The 13,960-nt window shown below is 38.3% G+C and overlaps 1 protein-coding gene across 16 annotated transcripts in view; it reads right to left on the minus strand.

Annotated features, from left to right (window-relative positions):
- RIMS1 (regulating synaptic membrane exocytosis 1) overlaps positions 1-13,960 on the minus strand; it is a 308,204-nt gene that overhangs the window by 168,611 nt on the left and 125,633 nt on the right. The gene's annotated exons all lie outside the window — the stretch shown is intronic.

A 13,960-nucleotide genomic window follows, 5' to 3' on the forward strand; every position in this document is an offset into this window, starting at 1 on the left:
TGAATGTGTGATCATGAGTCCAAGTTTACATTAAATGTATTTTTCAAAATGTACAGACAGCTGAGTGCATCCAATAGCTCCTGCTCAGCAAAAGGGAAGGTCTTCTCCTCAACTCCCTCCTCTCTTATTCTCCTTTCCTCCTGTCTGGGTTTGTTCTCTCCCTTCCTTGCTCACAGGAAGGTTCCCTGTGCCACACACTCACTTGTATACTGTTCCTTGGTGGTCAGGTTCTCCCAGGAGCCACTTGTATTTAAAAACATTGCAGAAACTTATCTGTATTTTCTTAAACTGGTTTCATTCTCTGTCACATCTATTTTTTTCATGGAGGGAATGATGAGTAGTGAAATCATGCAACCAGAAACAGAGGCAAATGGGAATAAGGGTATGTTTACCTACAGCACTATCTCAGCATCTCCCATTAAACTACATCTTGAAATGACACCAATACTAGCACACTAGATTAGCACAGACACATTTTTGAGCACTGAAGCCAAATGACACATAATAATCAGTATCTGGCCAGGATCTCTGCTCTACTTCAAAGCAAGGTGACTTCAAACAAGTTGCCTCCTGGAGGTGCACCACAGAACACTCCAACTCCCCACCTCCCAGCAAAAGCTGATAAGAAAATGCTAAAGGCAGAAGACCAAGAGTGTGCCAAGTAGCCTTGTGTCAGTTTACTCACACTGATATTCTAAAACTTGGGAATAGTCCCAGATTATGTTTAAGTTATTAGTATAGAAGCAACGGAGGAGTCTAGGTTCTTTCTAAAGCCTTTTAGAAAGGATTTTTTGAGGATTTTTCTAAAGCCTCCCTCTAGACTGAAGTGTTCAACAGGACTATGCAAATTCTCTGCTGCCCACCTCTCCAATCAGGTAAAGGACCACATCAGCCCATGCTGATGGTCACCAGACATACAGGGCTCAGGCATTTCAGGAGAGTGAAAAAAGCCATTTTAATTTAGTACTCTGTTCTTCCATTCCTATGGAATCTGCTTCTTCCAGAGCAGATTTTCTCCAGGACTTAGGTTTTCAGCTAGATCTTTTTATTCCAGTTTGGCAAGAAAAGGAAAATTTTGCAGACAGCTGATTGGGCTCTTCCCTATTTTCTGCCCACGCCCTACAATAATGTGTTACCCCATTGGACACATGCAATAAAAAAATTGCAGAGGCATGGAAGTTTTCAGGTCATTATATTCTTAAAAATTACATAAAACATGCAGCTCTATAAAATTCCTATAAATATTTCATCGGTGCAATCTCTTTTGGTATCACAGAATTGACATGGCAATTCAACCACAAGACATGTTCATAGAAAATGAGGCTGCTCACAGAACTACCTGTTGCCTTAAAGCCTATGGTGCCATTTACAAGCTTCCAGGAGGGATGTTTAGAAGTCTGCTTTACCAGAATTCTCCACTTGCACAAGAGACTGCACCTCCTACTCTTTTTCTGCTTGCCTTTCAGTTAATTGAGATGTTACATTTTCAAATGAGATTCTATGTGTACAAATAAGGATTGAAGTAAGATCCCTAAATTGTTTCTGTCTGCACTAAAATGACTATAGGCATGTCAGGCATTTAGGTCTCCAGCCAAAGAGAGTCAACTCACTTTCACCTAGAAACAGTGAAATTAAATAAAATCCTGTTTCTAATGAGAGCCTAGTGCCTGCAGCAGTAAGTCAGCATGTCCCAGCCCACTGCCACAGGAGTCAGGTCCCATGTGACAGCCACATGTACGTGTCTTATGTACACAGGCATAAAAAATGGCATCGGATGCCTGCTTTTAGGCAACTGAGCACACAGTTCATGCACTGATCCTAATCATGTTCCTGGACTAGGTTCCTAAATCCACAGCTAAAAACTGCCTGTAGGAGAGGGAAGAGATGCAGTGGAGCAGTGATTCAAGGAGTTAACACCAAAAGGGCATTTCATGCTAGTTTTATTGCCATTGCTGTTAGCAACAATGTTACTAGTCATTTTAAGACAAGAAAAAACACCTGACTTTCTTCACATGCACTTCTGCCAAAATCTTTCAGCTACTGTTGCCAATCTTTCAGAAAGCTGCCAACAACTTTCCCAGAAATCAAACATAACTAGAATAATCCTGCAGCAAACTGAGTGTTGGAACTCAGACACTTGGGCAACTATAAAGTAACAATATGAAATATCATCTCTAAAACAGCACACTGCCATGTTCCAGACACTATAGCAATGTACTTCTCTGAGAATATCATTGGAGCTCAAGGAAGAAAACAAAATCACTAGTGGTGAAGGCAGCAGTTGTTTCTAAAAATTCACACCAACACATTTACATACAGTAATTTAAATATTGTTCCCCTGAAAGTTCTTTTCTAAATCTGCTACTCAAAGAAATTAGTATTAACAAATACCACCAAAACTGCATTGGCATAGTTACAGTGTGATCTTCTAAAGAAAAGACTATAGCTTTGGTCTCTTTCCTCATAGCTTAGATTCTTTTACAACTTTATTTCTCTGGCCTGAATTTCCTTTGGTTTCTTCTGATAACATAGTAGCTATGAATTGCTAGTCACATTTTCTGTAACATCAATCTCCATTTTTCACAGACCCTTGAGTTACCCTAGAAATTATTATCTCACAGATAATTTTTGTGTATTCTTCTAACCTTCTTCCAAAAAAACTTAAAAAGTTTTGTATATCTATTTGAACATTTGGCTGCCTTGATGAGCCACAGAAGCTGTACTCCTCTTAATTGCTGCATGGTTCCCATAGTTACAGATACACATAGAACACTTTTTTTTTTAACATTACAGAAATCAGACAAAATAAGATAAATGGCATAAAACAGATTTACAGTCAGGACTGACAAAGTTTTAGTTGCTATTCATAAAACAGAGACAACTCTGTTTATCCACTTCTACATTTACAAACTGCAGTAAAAATATAGAAATGCTCAGAACATGACTGTCTTTAATCGTGGATGGGTATGTTCATCATTTCTGTGGGAGCTTTCCTTACAGCACCATTATTTATCCTTTTATGCTCTTCTTTTACATAATACATCTTATATATATATACACATAATTATTTATAAAAATCTCATGGAAAGGAAAACAAGTGGTGCAGGTCATAGGGGAATTGATACACATGAAATAAATTTTGATTTTTTTATTCTCAATGATACACTAAAAAATATTAAAAATAGCATTATGGATTCTACATCTTTGGAAACATTCAAAACCCAAAAGAACACAGTCCTGGCAACCTGATCTACTTGGACCTGCTCTAGGCAAGTATTTGGACTCGATGATCTCCAGAGGCACATTCAAACATCAAAAACTCTGTGAAACTCTAACAAATAAAGCACTGATAACAGCCTTATTGTTCTTCAGCTGTGTTACATACTTTACTACTAGAAGGCCTGCCTCTTTCTTGTCTCACTATCTTACGCAGGTTTCTGCCCTAAAGCAAACCATACATATAACCTGACCATTTGAGTGGAGAGGCTCTGAGCTCACAGGAGGGACTGTGGAAAGCCCACAGCATGCTGACCCATTTTCTTCACAGAGTAGACCCCGTGATGTATGAACATAGCCATGAACAGAGCTACTTCCTCAGCTATCCATGAGCTTAAGATTACTTCTACCAAAAGCTGGTGGAGTGGCTGAGTGCTGGAAAACTTCCAATATGATATAGTGAGAACAAAGTTGTTTTATATTTATAGAATATATGTGTCTGTCTGTGTATATATATGCACTCATATATATATGCACACATCTCCAGAGATTGCAGAGATTAGGTCTCTATCCTGTGCTGAAGTAAGGTGTGCACAGCTGATGGCATCCCCTCTAGGTTTGAGAGATTGTCTACCTAAAACATGTATTTGAGGTTCCCAACCTGTGCAATGCTTATCACTGCTGAGTTAATGAGAAGAACATACTGGCCTTGACAGCCACCAGGAGCATGGGGTCACCTGGAGATCTCTGGTGACACCTCTGTCTGCAGAGGCAATTCAGGGGAAAGGAAAATGAACACAGGAAAGGAGCAACACTTACAGACACTGCCTGGATCCACAGGAAGAGACACTGGAGCTCAGACTAACAGAGCACTATGAAGACATGATGCAAAAACTCAGGGGCTGTGAGGAAGAGGAGGATTATTACTGGCTCTAAATAGGGATAGAAGGCAACAGAGAATGGCTGGCAGTTAAGGAACACTCCTGGTGGGAATGAGCTGAAAATACACCAGAGTGACAATCATGCTAAGACAAAGATTTTTATGGATGATGTAACAAGCTACCAAAGGAACATAAAGGAGCATGTGCAGCACATTTGGATCTGTCAGTTATAATAAATGGCCAAAATCCTCTTTGGAAGAACAAAATGTTTGGGAGAAGAAAAAAGCATGCTTTTGACATATTGCAGGATCATCTCATTGCAGAGATCTCTGCCATGTAGCTTGACAGAAACCTTCACTTGGATTGATCATCTTTCCACTCACAGAGAATCACAATTTATGAACATGAACTCTGCTTAGAGAGAATTTTCCTCTGTTCCCCACCAATTCCTATGCTGAGAAGTTCTGGCTGCTGAATTTTCTTAGAGCTCCCACACCCCCAAGTCCACACAAAGCCTAGAATAAGTCCGTCAGAGCCTTGCAATCAGATTGTGAAATTAGGCATCTAATTTGTGAGTGATACAGTGGGAGGAGAGTGGCACCAAGCATATGTTTCCTCCTGTGCCTGGGCAGCTCCACACACAGCCCTGCCTCAACACCACTGTCTGGGACAATCCTCCTGAGGCTGAGCACAAAGATGTGAAATGATTTTTGATCTGTTACAAACACTTTTTTTTACATCACATAAAGATAACAGTACTAAACAGAATCCAGATAAACCTGGAAATGTAAGCTTAAACAAAATAATTTTAAATCTCCACCAGATTGATCCTGCATGTTTTAACTTTTCTTAAGAAAACAAAAGAAAGCTCTCAGTGAAAGAAAATAAATTCTCAGTGAAAGAGCAAAACTCACAAATTAATATTTGTGAAATATTTCATTTCAGGAAAAAAAAAAGGCACCATGGTGTAAATTAATTTAGCTGGACAGAGCTTTTCATGTTGAGCATCATATGGTACCTTCAGTATTTGGCACAATTACTACCACCCAGTAGGATTTTGACAAAGCACCAAATAGGATTATGCCCTATACATGTTATATATATATTTAGGTTTCACCATCTATCCTTAAGTTAATATATTTTTTCACATAATTAGAAATACTTAAGCCTGACTTTTTGTTATGAATGTAAATGCTTATATCTTTATAATTATGTAAAGCATAATTATATGCTTATAATCCTTATAATTACAGAAAGCAGATTCTTCCAACTGATATCATCACAGCAACTTCTCATATGTTTAAAACAAATACACACTTTATTTGTACAATATTCAGCAACCTGATCTCCTCAGACAAAAAAGCTACCAAGGTATCCTGAGGAAACACAACATAGTGTGAGTTTGCTCAACATCTGATTTGCAGTTACTCCCTTACCAAAAGGATGACACAGGTTTTTTGGCTTTTTGTTGTTTGAGTTTTTTTTAAATTTCATCTTTGTTGATCCTACCTTCTGAGATGTCCATGGTCCTTTCTTTTAATTCTCCCACCTCTTGCTCCAGGTGCAGAGTCTGAGGCTAAGTTGATTAAGTCTGTGCTATCTGTGCTACCAAGCTCGAGCACAAAGGAACCTCAGTAAATCTGGGATGGAAGATTTGAGGAAGGGGAAGAGAGAATATCAGTGCTCTACAACAAATTTGAGTGGATATTTCAGATTTATTTTTAAAAAATTGGCGAAAACAATGGTTTTGGTAAGGAAAAGTGTAGATTTTTAGGAAAGCAAAGACTATGGGAGACTGAGAAAGGGTTAAACAACTGTGGGTCTGAATATGGTAGATTCAAAAGATAAGGAAAAGGAAAATGGGGCAGGGAAATGCACTAGGAATTTTGTGCCAGTGTAAGAATATTGCAATTTTTTAACTGATCTAAACAGCACATTGTTGACAGCAAATTTACAGACTACACCCAGTATTAATATCAGAGGTTTACTGTTCTGAATTTGCAATACTACTGGCAGGCCACACAGGGAAAGAGGGAAGTTTCAACAAAGTAAGATGATGTAAAGCAGTGCAGAACAATATACTTTGAAAAATCAAACAGGAATGACATTTTGTTATCTGATGAAGATACTGTTACAAAAAACAGGTTAAAATTTGAGATCAGAACTTTGCTAGATGAGGAGAACCATTCTGATCTTCTGCACTTACCTGTATATTCTCAGATATTTAAAGAGGCTTTGTAATTCCTAAACAAATAAAAGGCATATAATGCAGTGACAACTTAAGGCTATTTGGGGAAAAGGCAATAGTTAAGGATATTTTGCCTCTTTATCATCTGAAATAGAGGGATGCCTACTCCATGGTGGTACAAATACAGGGACCATGAACTGGACTTGTGCTCACATGCCTGTTCAACAGAAGCAAGCAATCTTTTTCATCAGGTAAGACATTTGTGAGTTGCAGGTTTCTGTGTGTGTCAGGAGTTAAATTTAATGGCCAGCTAGATCCCTTATACAAAAGAAAGAGAACCATGTCAGCAACTAAGAGGGCTTTCTTATTCCCTGCTTGGTAGAAGGTGGCTTTGCCTTAGCAACAGCTTCCAGAGCTGATGAGGTCCATCAGCTGTTGCCTAAACTTGGATCACCTGTCCTGCACACTGATATTTGCTCAATATTCAGCCATATTTGATGTATCTGAAGACTAAACACAAACATGGAGTTTGCAGAAAGCAGGAGTACCTCTGATCACATTCTGTATCAAAAAACAACTTTCAGATACATCAGCTTTCTGCTGGGTTCAAAGACTGTGCCCCTTTTGTGAACTGCAAAGAGCATTTTCACCAAGATGTGTGATAAACATTCTGTGCTCAGTTACTGTTCCTCTTAGTTTTGATTTGATCCTTGCATGTTCTTGTGACTCTTTGAGCTTTTTTAATTCACATTATGTAACACTGCCAGCAGAATGATCTCAGCATCTCAGCCAAACAAATCAACTTCAGTTATTTAAATCCAAAACAGACATAATAGACAAATCAGACAATTCCACCCTCATCCACAGTCACAGGGAGAGGTTTTCAAGAATATATTATTTCAGTAGTATCTACTCTTCCTAGAATCTGAGTTTAATAATTGCTTTGTATTTCTCTCGAGTTTATAATTAATTTTAACTTTACACTGAAATCAGGTCAGTAGACTACATATTTATAAGGTTAGTTTTATTCTGGTTGTCTCTGTAAGGTTTAGGTGATTATACTAAAACCAGTGGTTTATCCCAGCTTAAATACGACTGGTTTACTGGAGGTCAGGCTCTTCTGGCCCTGTTGTGTTTAATAACTTTCTCTTAACCACTTCAGTTCTTTAGACAAAAGAGTACAGGGAAGAAGGGAAGACTTGGGAGATGAGGTGGCCAAGAAGAACAAATGTCCAAGAGGACATAGGTGAAGAGATAAAAAGGTTCAAAGTAGGGTGAAGAGTAAAGATAGGTAACAAGTTGAGATAAAAAACTGAGAGATGCACATTAGGGAGAAAGTAGGACAAATACCAGAGATTATGAGGAAACTAGTGTACTGGAAAAGCAATAAAATTGGATTGTTTTGTTGTCACAGAGCAAAAGTTATTGCATTTGGAACAGAGATGTCATATGGGCTAATAAAACTTACTTCAGAGGAAACTCTACTTCCTTTTCTTGGGGATGAAGAGACAAAAAGGTTCAAAGTAGAGTGAAGAGTAATGATAGAGAGGCAACAAGTTGAGGAAAAAAACTGAGAGTTGGACATTAGGGAGAAAGTAGGACAGATATCAGAGATTATGAGGAAACTAGTGTGCTGGGAAAGCAATAAAATTGGATTGTTTTGTTGTCACAGAGCAAAAGTTATTGCATTTGGAACAGAGATGTCATATGGGCTAATAAAACTTACTTCAGAGGAAACTCTACTTCCTTTTCTTGGTTTAAGGTTTTTTTCTTTGGGTTTACTTTCTTCTCTTCAGAAAAGAAAGAAGGCATTTGGGGATTCAGGGCTGTCTTTGTCTTTTAAGAGAAATGCTTTTAGGTGAGCTTTACATCTCTTCAGGCAGAGCTGGCATAAGACCTTACCAAGCCTACACACACGTGTAAGCCTGCACTGTGACAAAGCACCTTACAAACGAGCTGACCAGGACCCACAGTGCACAGCAGAACACAGATCCAGGTTGCTTGTGAGACACTAAAACTCTAAATGCAAACAAAGCACATCCAGCAGCTTTTGTAATAATCATGTGGCACTGCAGTCCTTTATTTGCAAATCCTTCACTTTTTTCCCACCTGCTTATTTTAAAGAAACAATCCTATTCTGAAGTTTAACATTCAACCACTAGAAGAGTCCTCTATTTTTCTACCCTGAGCACAGGTGATGAGAGTATTGCTACCCTTGTAAGAATCTGCTGCTTGCTGACTATGAGAGAACTGAAAGGTTTAAGATCTGCACTGAATGTCATGCTCTGCCTAAGTCATACTGTAGTACCAAGTTCTCTGTATGATTTTAGTGGCTGTCCTTCAAATTAAATCAAACCAGAAATGACTCTTCAACTTCTAAATCTACATATCTGTATTTCTCCTCCTCTCTACTATGTAATTAGATCCAAGCATTTTGTTTGAAAAGGTTGCTGAGACTATGCCATGTCCCTTGCTGTGCAAGCACAAGGAGCTTTTCTTTTTGAAATGTTTATGGTATTTGCTAAACTTAGACATCTCAAAATGTTTATTACACAGAAGCCTAAGAATCACTGTAGAGTACATTAATCTTGAACAATGCACTCTTTCCTTGCTGTTTGAAGTACAGGAATCTAAGCTCTTTGCACTAATTTAATACAATAATATGTGACATTTAAATTGAAAAAGGAAATTACTGGGCAGCTAAAGTCAGCCGTCCAGAAAGCTATCAGAAATAAGAAGGAAAAAATATTGAGAAAGTACATACCTTTCAGATATTCTGTAAGACATACTGCTAAGAAATAGTAATTACTGTTAAAATACATGCTGGAGAGATTATATACTTAAAAGGACAGAAAAAGAAAACCAAAATAGACGCAAGGAGGAAAAGGTGATTTTCTTAGCCAAGAAACACTGTGGTAGTTACATTTATAATATAGGTATGGCAAAAATTAGAGATTTCATTTGGCAATGATCATCTAAGAAAACACTAAAAATGCAGACTCCTACCAAACAAACCCAAAGGCCTTAACTGACTGAAAGGGCACAGGGCACCGTGTCAGATGAGGTTTGAGAGCAGAGTCAACTTACAAGTAATACAAGGTGTTGCACATCAGAAAGCTCTTCTAGCCATAATTTAGCACTTCTGAAAGAGTGGCTTTAAAAAGCAAATGTTAAAAGAGTGAAACCCCAAATGTGATCTTTCTGGGGCTAAAATAGAAAGACAGCCATTTAATGTTGATATGAGTTTACAGTTAGCTCTGTGATCATCATTTAACTTGTTTTCATCCACATGGTGTATACAAAGTTGTTTTTGTATGATTCTAATTTATTACACAATGTATAATGTAACAGTGGAATGCTAAGTGCAATGTTATTGTTGTACTAAATATTTAATTATAAATTAGCTTATAATGGAAATAACGCCTGTAACACTGCCTCAAAAACTGACATCATATGGCTTCAAAATTTAATTGTAATTAGAAAAATTAACAGAAGTTGAGAAAAAAAAAAGAAATGAAAGCAAGTGAATAAGGATAATTGCAATCCATGTGCCACTGACTGCATAAAGAATAGAAAATAAAGAAAAAAGGAAATCTTTCAAAGTAATGTTTTAAAAATCTGCATCAATTGCCCTGAAAACAAGCTATTGTTTCATGCATAAATCCATGAATTAAACCCAAGCAGCTCACAGAAGACAGCAGTAACTACAGGTACTTATGGCCACAGAAGAGAAGGTGATTAAGTAGAACATGGCAAGCTGAATCCCATGATATGCAGAGCTACAAAAAGAAATGGGCCTTGCCAGCCCCAAGGTGAGGGAAGGAAGAGGGGAGGAAGGTGTTTAGGGGAGGAAGTACTGCAGTTCCTGCGAAGGGATTCCCCTACATCCTGCAGAGAAGATCATGCTGGGGAAGGTTTTCCTGACAGAAGCTGCAGCCCCTGGAGAAACCACATGGGAGCAGGTATTTTTCCTGAAATATGGCCCATGGAGGACTCCAAGCTGGAGGAGGAGGGAGCAATGGAGCAGAACTATTATGGACTGGTCCCAGCCCCTGCCTGATGGCCTGTGCCACGGGGCTGGACCAGGCAGAGGAGTCGGGAGTGAAGTAAAGTTGAGACTGGGAAGAAAGGAGGAGCAGACGGGTATTTTAGGTTTTGTCTTTGCTTCTCACAATCCAACTCTATTTTAGCTGGCAGTAAATTAAATTAACCATCCCCAAGCTGAGTCTCTTTAACCCACAGTGGTAGTTGGTGAACCAACTCCTTGTTTTCATGTCAGCCCATGAGCTCTTCCATCTTATTTTCTCCCCTTGTCCTGTTGGAGCCTCCAGGAGCCAGACAAGGTCAATCTACCACAGAAGCCTCTCTAAAAAGACTTTAAAAATGAAGAAATGTGTAAATCTTGTTTTTGTGAAACAAACTGCATAACAGCTTTCTACAAATGACTGAAAGCCCATCTACAGGCCTTGGAATCTTAAATTTATCCTCATAATTTTCAATGGGAGAAAAAAAATCATCTGGATGCATTTCAGCAGCAGCACGGACAGATTAAACAGCCTTCTTAATCAAATTTAACTTAGTAATGAACTTCCATATCAAGAGACTTAAAATTCAAGTTATTTTCCATGCAACTACAGTCACTGAAGAATTAATTTCTATTTATCAGTGGGCCTTGCAAATAGAGGGCCAGATTTTTCAAGCTTTCAACTCTCTTTTCAATGGATAACTTGGAAATTTAGGCACATGGTCTGGAGAGAACTGAACCTAGCAGTGTGCAACAGATGCTGACACTCCATAAAGCTTTTGCTGCAGTAACTTTGGAAGGTGTACATCCCTCTCTAGCATTACAACAGGAGCACAGTTTCTGAGAAACACACACTAGGTTATCATAAGACTGCCTGCCACACCTGCCTGAAACTTGCATAGCTGGAAGCATTGGGCTTGCTCCTTGACTTGGCTGCATGGCTAACTGCACACCTGCCTCTTTTATCTAATTAGCTGCCTGTCATCTTTTTGCAAAAAGAAGCAGTTTCTCCTAAGTCAACTAGACCAACTTGTTTTTTCTCCAATCACCATCTTACCCTCAAGAAGGCTAAAACATTCTACCCTTGATTAAGGCTTTTTATTCCCTTAGCTGACTTGATCTTTATGAAGCTGAGTACTCAGCTGAACTCTACCATTCTCATTATCTGAAAACTGTGTATAGCAAATTTTCAACAAGAATTTATGACTGTCTCATTACATGGTCAGAAAGTTAAAAGATTTTGGTCCTCATAGGCCTATGAATTATACTCAAAAAATGGAAAAGAATTTTCTAACATGAATAAGCATATCCTAAATAAAATATTGAAAATTTAAGTGTGGGTTAGTACAATTTTCAATAATATACAACATTTGCTTGTCAGTGACTGTCTGTAATGCAGGGGAAAAAATCCAGATTGAACTGTCTCCAGTGGAATATATTCATAACTTTCCACATATCACAGACTGCGTAAGACCACACACCCTCTTTTAAGTAGGTCAATTCATGTAGGAGACAAAAGGTTAAAAAAAACAGCTGGTGCATGAATTGTCAGGTTGCCTGTAGAGGAGAGAACACGTAGGTTTGCACAGAAGATTCAGACTGAACGTGTAGAGTTTCATCAGAAACAAAACTAAATATAGGTTTCTAAATGTGCCTACAGACCACTGCTGCTCTACAATTTCCTACTGTAACTGATGAAAATCTGATGTAGAATTCAACTGCCTCAACACTGGCCTTCATTCCCACCTTCAATGCCCTAACATCTCCAAAATATGAGCATGGAGCTGTAAGGTGCAATGTGGGTATCACCTGAGAGCCACCCTGACTGGGGCAGCTGCTGGGAGCCTCAGTAAAACTCCACAGTACCTCGCAGGACACTTGGTGACTTGGGGCTCTATCTGGCTAAACAGAAGCCACAGCTGAGAAAGATGCAGAGCTGATTTCGTGTAGTTCAGAGCAAGCTGAAGCACTCTGGGGCATGCTGATCTTCCCCCATAAGTATTACAAAAGCATAAACCCAGCTAACATATAATGAGCTGGGTGTTCATAATATGAGGGCTACTCATCTGGAACTGGTTCCTACTCAGTCTGGCAGGTAAATGTGTTGACTTAATCTCCTTTGGACACTTCACCAGTCTCCTCTTTAATAGTCTACACAAATGACCAAGAGGTAAGCTCCTCTAACATCAGCACTAGGCTCTACTAAACACTCACTGGTTGATTAGGAAAACATCAGGGGTATGGAATGAAGGGGTATAACCTGCAACACAGGACATTCACAAGAGTATGTTTATATCTATGCTGAAAGCTTAGGGAAAAAAAAACCCAAACAAAAACATAAAGTAGATTAAATCTTCATCAGTTTAATTCCCTTTTTCTGCTGCATTAAATTTACATGGGCAAGAAGCTGCCTCCGTGGTCTCTTGACCCATACAGAAAAGCCGTAAGATGAGTCCCTGAAACAGTCTAGAAAAGCAGGTTTCTTTACAGCTAAAAGGACTGATCCAAATAATCCTGAGGGGTAAATCTATCAGGCTGACAAAGGTCTTAAGAGTAGTTTCCTGATGAACTTTGAACTGCCCTCTCTCTGTTTGTAGAAGATATTTGGTCAGAGAAGAAAAAGTAGGAAGATTAACTTTGCTGATGCATACACAGGTATGAGCTGTGATCACTTACCACATGTTGCAGAGAAAAAGTAACACTAGCAGTATTAAAATCCCAGCAACATACAAAAGTTTCCTCCAATCATGACAACACAGCATAATTCCCATGAATTGTCATCTATTTCCAGAGAGTCCCAGCAACATCTGCTCATCCCTGTGATTAATCTGCACTTCTCAGTAATACTCAACTTTTTAGAATGTAGCATCCCAAATAACTGTCCCAAAACTCACCACTTCAAAGTGTATTGCTATGGGAGCCTGTTTTTTATGAACAAGTTAATAACAAATGTAATAGATTATTGAAAAATTAGCATTTAACTCCAAGGATTCCATAAACCTGTTGCATGTAAGTTATTTGACAGGTGTTTTAGCTGGAGTACTGAAACTGCACAGTACATGATTAAACTTCAGCATAAATAACACACAGCATTTTGGAAAGCTCAATCTGGATTAAAAAAAATTATTGGATTTTATCTGCTCTTTAAGGAAATTCGGATTACATTTTGTCCAGATTTTCATTTAATCCCTGACCAGCCATTAAACAACTGGTCACAGATACTTTGTATTATTTTATAATCATAGTTTTGGAGAGACATTTGATTTATCTCCATAGGAAGGCTGACTTGTAAATGGGTCCTTATATTAAAGGAATTTGAAAAAATTCACAAAATATTACAGAGTTTTTTTCTATAGATTTCCTTGCTTAAAATATACACTTCTATCTTCAGTTATGCTTAATAAAACCATGTTCCTTAGGTATCTGTATGACAAACTATCCTACATCCTCTCTAACTGTAGCACTGGAGATGTATAGACAGAAAGTATCCATTCCTTAAGTAAAATTAAAATGCTCCAGAATGCAAAATATATAGAAACATAGATGGAAGTGTCTTTTATCTAGGACATTACATGGCTAAAAATACACCGAATTTTAATCCTGGATGAAGATTAAGGTTATTTATGATAAAAAGAGAAACAGCAAGAGAGC

The sequence above is a fragment of the Passer montanus genome, unplaced genomic scaffold, assembly GCF_014805655.1.
Source record: "Passer montanus isolate IOZ18808 unplaced genomic scaffold, ASM1480565v1 scaffold11, whole genome shotgun sequence".
Classification (NCBI taxonomy): Eukaryota; Metazoa; Chordata; class Aves; order Passeriformes; family Passeridae; genus Passer; species Passer montanus.